Genomic DNA, 6,814 nt, shown 5'->3' with positions numbered 1-6,814 from the left:
ATTCATAACCAGGCAATTACCGCAGAGAACATCTATTATGATAGTGTTCTTTGCTATCCGTTTATACAGCACCGTGCTGCCCACTTTAAGAGACATGACCTTAGATTGCAAAGCAGATCTGTCAGCATAATACACAATTGATAATCTTTACAGCTGCTTTTTACATATTATAAATATTAACTTCTTTTATCACTACAATAGGAAGACTTGTGTATTATAAGAACTATTATACATCGTTTATGACTAGATGCTGCTCACAAGGAGCCTCACCATTTTTTTTTTATTTTTATATCTACCGTCTGAAAACATATATACTGCTTGTGTGCCAGAACACCTTGTACACACAGGCCATAGAAACAGGTGTTCACTTTTTGACCAGCATTTGCCTTCATTGCTCCTTTGTTTCCATTGCAATATAAGTTCTACGAGATACTCATTAAGTGCACCATAGACACTGATGCAGCTTTGCTTTGGCTGTGAGCTAACATTGGCTGTCATAACACAATAGATTATTAACTAGGTACAGTAGAGCATCATTACAAAGTTGTATGCAGATGTCTAATTACTAAATATTCACAAACTAAATGAGGTGACAATCATTCCAGCATGACCTTCGGTACAGAGGAGGGAACAGGCTGCCCCATTATATGCAGCTTGGTATGTATGGTGTTTGTGAAAAGAGCTTGTTTGGTAAAGAGGAAGAATTATTGATATAAAAGTAATCAATGTTCAAATATAATGCTTTCCAAGCACAATGTTCTGGATGATGATAACAAAAGGGAAATTCTATCTAGTCATTGTCTGGCATGCCTATAAATGCAGTGGAAATATAACCAACCACACTATTGGACCCAGGATGTGATCCAGCTGCTTGTCTGAAGCGCAAGTCTCCTAGGGCTTGCCTAATTTGGCTACCTGCATTTGTGTGGCCAAATGTGTAACTGATTCTGGCACTAAGGCCAAGCAGTAGGATTGGTCTGTGTGTGGCCAGCGTAACACTCGTGTGATCCAGATCTCCTGACATACATCTCCCCTCCAGTATTTAATTTGATATTATCCCAGATTAAGTAGATGCTGGTATTTTACGTAACCTACATTGATAAATGTTACTAGACTTTACCTTATACTATTAATATATAAGCCTTTTGTACTGGTGAAAAAGTGTTTCATAGTCAAACGAGCAGCACAGTGGCCTAGTGGTTAGCACTTCTGCCTCACAGCACTGGGGTCATGAGTTCGATTCCCGACCATGGCTTTATCTGTGTGGAGTTTATATGTTCGCCCTGTGTTTGCGTGGGTTTCCTCTGGGTGCTCCGGTTTCCTCCCACACACCAAAAAAAAACAACCATACTGGTAGGTTAATTGGCTGCTATCAAAATTGACCCGTGTGTGTCTGTCTGTCTCTATATTAGGGAATTTAGACTGTAAGCTCCATGTTGAGTGAGTTCTCTGTACAGCGCTGCGGAATCAGTGGCGCTATATAAATAAATGATGATGTTGATGAATGAATACTGGTAAATTTATTTTTGCATTTGTGTTCTAATTTTTGTTTAACTTCCAGCATAAGCATTAAGAGAGTATAGTAATATTACATCTATGGGCCTACAATAGCCTGGTTTATGCCATGTATGTCCTATGAAATGCTACTTGGAAGAATAGTGTTTTTTAGTTTAATTGTATGTTTGAATATGGTCAGAGTAACCTATTGCATTAATTTTGCAAAACTGGAATTAGTGTCATGTGTCACTACAAATTTATTTTTCCACATAGTTTTAATTTTTTCCTCCTCCAATTGTCTACAGAATTCTGGTGTCCAATGATTATTACTGGCATCAACATATTATGCCCAAGTAGACCTTACAGTCTAAATCCTCTACCAAACACCCTAATTAACCTAGCAGTATGTTCTTTGGACTGCCAGGAAGCTCCTTTCCAATCGGCGAGATACACAAACGCCACACAGATAGTGCCCTTGTAGAAATGGAAGCCAGCGCTATGCTATGTGTAGTTTATGTAGACTAATTGCCCACTGGTAATAATTCATGTTGTGGAACAAGAAACATTTATTTCTCAAGAAAACAAAACCCAGATGGCTGGTAAGTAGCACAAAATATTGGTAATTCCATGACCAACGTAAAGGGAACTTGATACTTTATGGTAAGTAACATTAAACAGACATAACATTATCATAAGTGTTACACAGAAATAATCTCTGAACACGAGTATTTAACATACAGCATTGTGCAAGACTAACCTCGTCCTGACCACTATGTGATGCAGGAGAACTGAACATCCACCTCTGATTTGGTGAGTGAAGGTCAGTGTACATTCTCTCTGGATGCAACTGCTGTAGAAGGCAGAAATCAATCTGAGCCATGTAACAGGTTCGGCCCCTGTAGTCTTGAGTAGTGAGCCTGCTTTCTTGTGTTGCTGATGTTGATGAGTGCTTTTAAATAAGACACTTAACATTTGTAAACAGACTAACGGCTCATCAACATTGGCGTCTACACTCGTGCAACAGTGCCTAATAATTAAACTGTTTCTATTGAGTTTATGCCAGTGCAATATTTTCTATTTTTAGTATATATGCACCTAAAAATTAAATGTGGTTTGAATCCCCTTTTATTTTTTATTTTTTTTCATCACTGTACCTTACCAGTAAAAGCTGTACATGTTAATCCACAACTTAAGTATAATTACGTAAAATGAATGCATTTTCAATGCATTTACCCATAAAATACAGCATTCACTCACATAAACGGTCCCCAACATCCATCTATTTTTCTTCTTTCCAAGAACAGCTTTAATAATATAAGGATACTAGAAAAGAGCAATGTGATGCATAGATAAAGGTAGCGAATGAAAATTATTTCAAATATGCTACTTGTCCAACAGATGATAAGGCAAAATAAAATATATGCTTTAAAATACCTTTTTGGAGCAAAGTGAAATTTAAATCCTGAGCCTCACTAATCAAGTGCATTACCTGCTAACTCATCCCCAACAGTGTACAGAATAATAGTGCCCAACATATACTCTGAACTAAACAGATGCATTCAAAAGGGAATATAGTTAACTTCCTCATACATAAAACTATACACTATATATTCATTTTTAAAATGTCTGTATAAACCATATACTGTACTCAAATCATCTTCCTACACAGCTTCTGGCTAGACAGGACATCTATATACAGTGTGCACCATCCTATGTCATGTACAGTATATCCACCACCACACCAGAGGTGGCTGCCTCAGAAGGAGGACATTAGGGATACACATGACACATGCAGCCCCCATTGCCAGGTAGTGGGCACCATATTGCTATTTACATTTTTGAGAATCTGCTATTTCAAAGAGCTGTAATCTATAAAATGCAGCCCAGTCTGTTGGCCAATTGTAAACCCCCTTCTGTTGGTCAGGATACAACGCAGATGCATGTGGATTTGGTATTGTTTGAAAGGGAATGAAGAAAATATGTATTTTTATAGTTAAAACACCATATAATTACAGTAGCATTGAAAAAAAAGCCTCGTGATCAATTTGGATAAAAGCAGTGTCGGCTCATTCCATTATCATTTGCATAATTCTTTCATATTTTAAGGAAGTTTTGCATTAGTACAGTCTCACATTTCTTTTAAAGACAGCACTAAAAGACTTCTTGTAGCTGGATATCTGACATCTTTTATTTTTTTGGGTTTGTAACCACCAGATAAAGCAATTAAAGAATTCACAAGGCTTCAATTACCCTGCTAACCCGAAACCAATGGAGCATGAAAAACATTTTCTTTTGGGCCTGCTGATTAATTAGCAGTCATTGAACTATAGCACAGTAATGAAGCAAAGATTTAAAATAAAAGACAACTGAAAATGTAAATGTCTCTATTTTATTGGCAAAAAGGTGATAGTTTAAAGGTACCGATGAGAACGAGTGAGGCCTTTATGCTGTCTGTCCTTTACATTTATAGCACCTACATGTTCAGTGCTGTACAATCAGATCTTTGTTCAATCTAATTTTCCTACTACATATACACACACACAGTACAATTTAATCAGAAGCCAATGAACCAACATATATTTGAATTGGGGGTATATTCATATAGCGCCAGTGATTCTGCAGCGCTGTACAGAGAACTCGCCCCACATCAGCCTCTGCCCCATTGGAGCTTACAGTCTAAATTCCCTAACATACACACACACACAGACCGAGAGAGAGAGCAATGTAACAGCAGTCAGTTAACCTACTAGTATGATTTTAGTGGGGGGTGGGAGGAAACCCCACGCAAACACAGGGAGCACATACAAACTCCACACAGATATTGCCATGGCTGAGAATTAAACTCCTAACTTCAGTGCTGTGAGGCAGAAGTTCTAACCAAAAGAGTGTGTCCTGCGCTGTAAATAGCAATCCAAGATGAGGTATCTAGTTGATCAGCAGCTGTAACAAACAATGGGTTGATGCCAAACCCACTGAAAATATCCAAAATGAAGACAAACAGCAGCACTTGATTGATTGAAAAGCCAGAAAATAAATATAGTGGTTAATATAATTGACTATCCTATGGCAGACAGCACTTGTAAGACTGGGAATGGTTGAAGGTACATAAGGATTTAATACTGAAATATCATATACAGTTCAAAAATAAAAACAATTGATAAAATCCTAAATCTGACGAGACCTGTCTCATTTGTGCATAGATAGTTCAAGTAATAGGCAGCTCATAGGCTTATAAAAACGTGTCTGCTGTTTAGTAAATGACTGTATGGCAGTTAAAGTCCTACCTCCAATAGTAGCCAATAGAACGGGACAACATCACAACAGGATAACGTTGATAGAACGCCAATAGCACGGAATAGAAGCTGGTAATGAAGGGCTGTGTCCGCAGACTGATTATGCCCAGTAAATGTCCACCATCAATAGAATCAAGCATATATTCAGAGGCATAGTATTTCGGATGGTCCTGTATCAATTAGGCTTGGAGTAAACAACAACGCCCGGTGGCCACCATAGTGAAAAGACGTAAACAGCAAGGGATCCGAATTGTCAGTATATCATCAAGCCGGAGAGACCAGTAATCAGCACTTCTCATTGTCGACGCGTTTCGTTCTGTTTGGCCAAACTCTATTGCATCTGCATACTGGTTACAAATAATGGTGCGCCACTGTGTCAGAGCAACAGGTTGCTAACCTCTGCTTCTGGCTCCTGCTGTGCTTCTACTGGTTACTTGGCTCCTTGTGTATTTCTCCAGGCTTGTCTGACTCCGATAACTGCTTAACCCTTGTACTATGCTAATAGTGTATCCAAGCCGGCTTGTTCCTTGACCACAACTCCTGGCTTACCCCAAGTACTGCACTGCCTCTGTGTACCAGACCCGGCTTGTTCACTGACCACGCTTCCAGGATTATTCTTTGTACCGCTTACTTCTGTGTGTATCCGACCCAGCTTGTTATATTGACCTCCCTGTGTTTACACTGCCTGAGTATTGTAACTGGCTCTTCTCCTGACCTCTCACTGGGAGATGCCTGTTAGCGGTATACCTTTGGTATATTCGCTATAATCTTGTGGATCATTTGGCACGCAGTGTTATTCAATCTGCAGTTCCGGATTACCTCTCCCGTCTATCCAGTTGCATTCATCTATCTAACCTCTATCACATCAGGGTGCTAACCAAAGGGCCACAACCTGCAGGCCCTCGCAACAAAACCCTTCCTGCCTTGCAGCAGTTCTTGGTGAAGAACTCTGCACCTTGGGAAGGCCTCCTGATTGATTGCTGCCCTCAGTGACCGTAATACATTTAAGTGGAAATACACAAGGAGCAGTAATTAGATGCCATAATAGTAAGCGTCTTACATGTTAGTCAAGTTGGATACAACAAATTTTCAAATCAAATATACAGTGTAAGGGGATATACAGAATTTGCATTTAGATACCTGGCCAAGGGAAAATTATCTCAAAGTAAAATATGCAAGGGTGTGTGTTTTTGTGGGAGGAAAGGCGGAAAGAGGAGGGGGGGTAAATATCTGAGACCAGATGCGGGAATCCCGGGGCGGGCTGTGCCCCCACAGGCGAACGAGAATGATTTTGCAAAGTAATCAAACCAATCTAATGGCTATAGTTATAAGAAAAGATCAGAAATGTCCCAGGTAGATTCGTTGGGTGCGTTGGGAGCCGGGGGGCTAAACCAATCACACCAGATTTGGGAAAATTTGTGGGACTTCTTATTTTCTTATTTAAATATGCAGAGATTTTTTTCCATAGACACCAAATACCATATTTTATTGAGGAGTTGCAGTCTGGTGGGGGATCTGGGTTTTTCCAGTGCTTTGCAACCAAGCATCTGGTCGCATTAAGGAGTTTGCGCAGAGTGATTTTGTGGAAGACATGCACAAGATCGCCAGGTACATTCCTTAATGACTGGGCCCTTAGAGATCAGGGGCCTGATTCATTAAGGATCTTAACTTGAGAAACTTCTTATTTCAGTCTCCTGGACAAAACCATGTTACAATGCAAGGGGTGCAAATTAGTATTCTGTTTTGCACATAAGTTAAATACTGACTGTTTTTTCATGTAGCACACAAATATCAGCTTTACTTGTCAGTGTACAAATAATCTATCAAGTATGTATGCTACATGAAAAAACAGTCAGTATTTAACTTATGTGCAAAACAGAATACTAATTTGCACCCCTTACATTGTAACATGGTTTTGTCCAGGAGACTGAAATAAGAAGTTTCTCAAGTTAAGATCCTTAATGAATCAGGCCTCAGAACTTTAGTGGTGTCTCTGATCAGAGTGGCCACATCATCCCAAAACA

This window comes from Mixophyes fleayi, chromosome 7 (assembly GCF_038048845.1).
Source record: "Mixophyes fleayi isolate aMixFle1 chromosome 7, aMixFle1.hap1, whole genome shotgun sequence".
Lineage (NCBI taxonomy): Eukaryota > Metazoa > Chordata > Amphibia > Anura > Limnodynastidae > Mixophyes > Mixophyes fleayi.
This window is presented reverse-complemented; position numbering follows the sequence as displayed.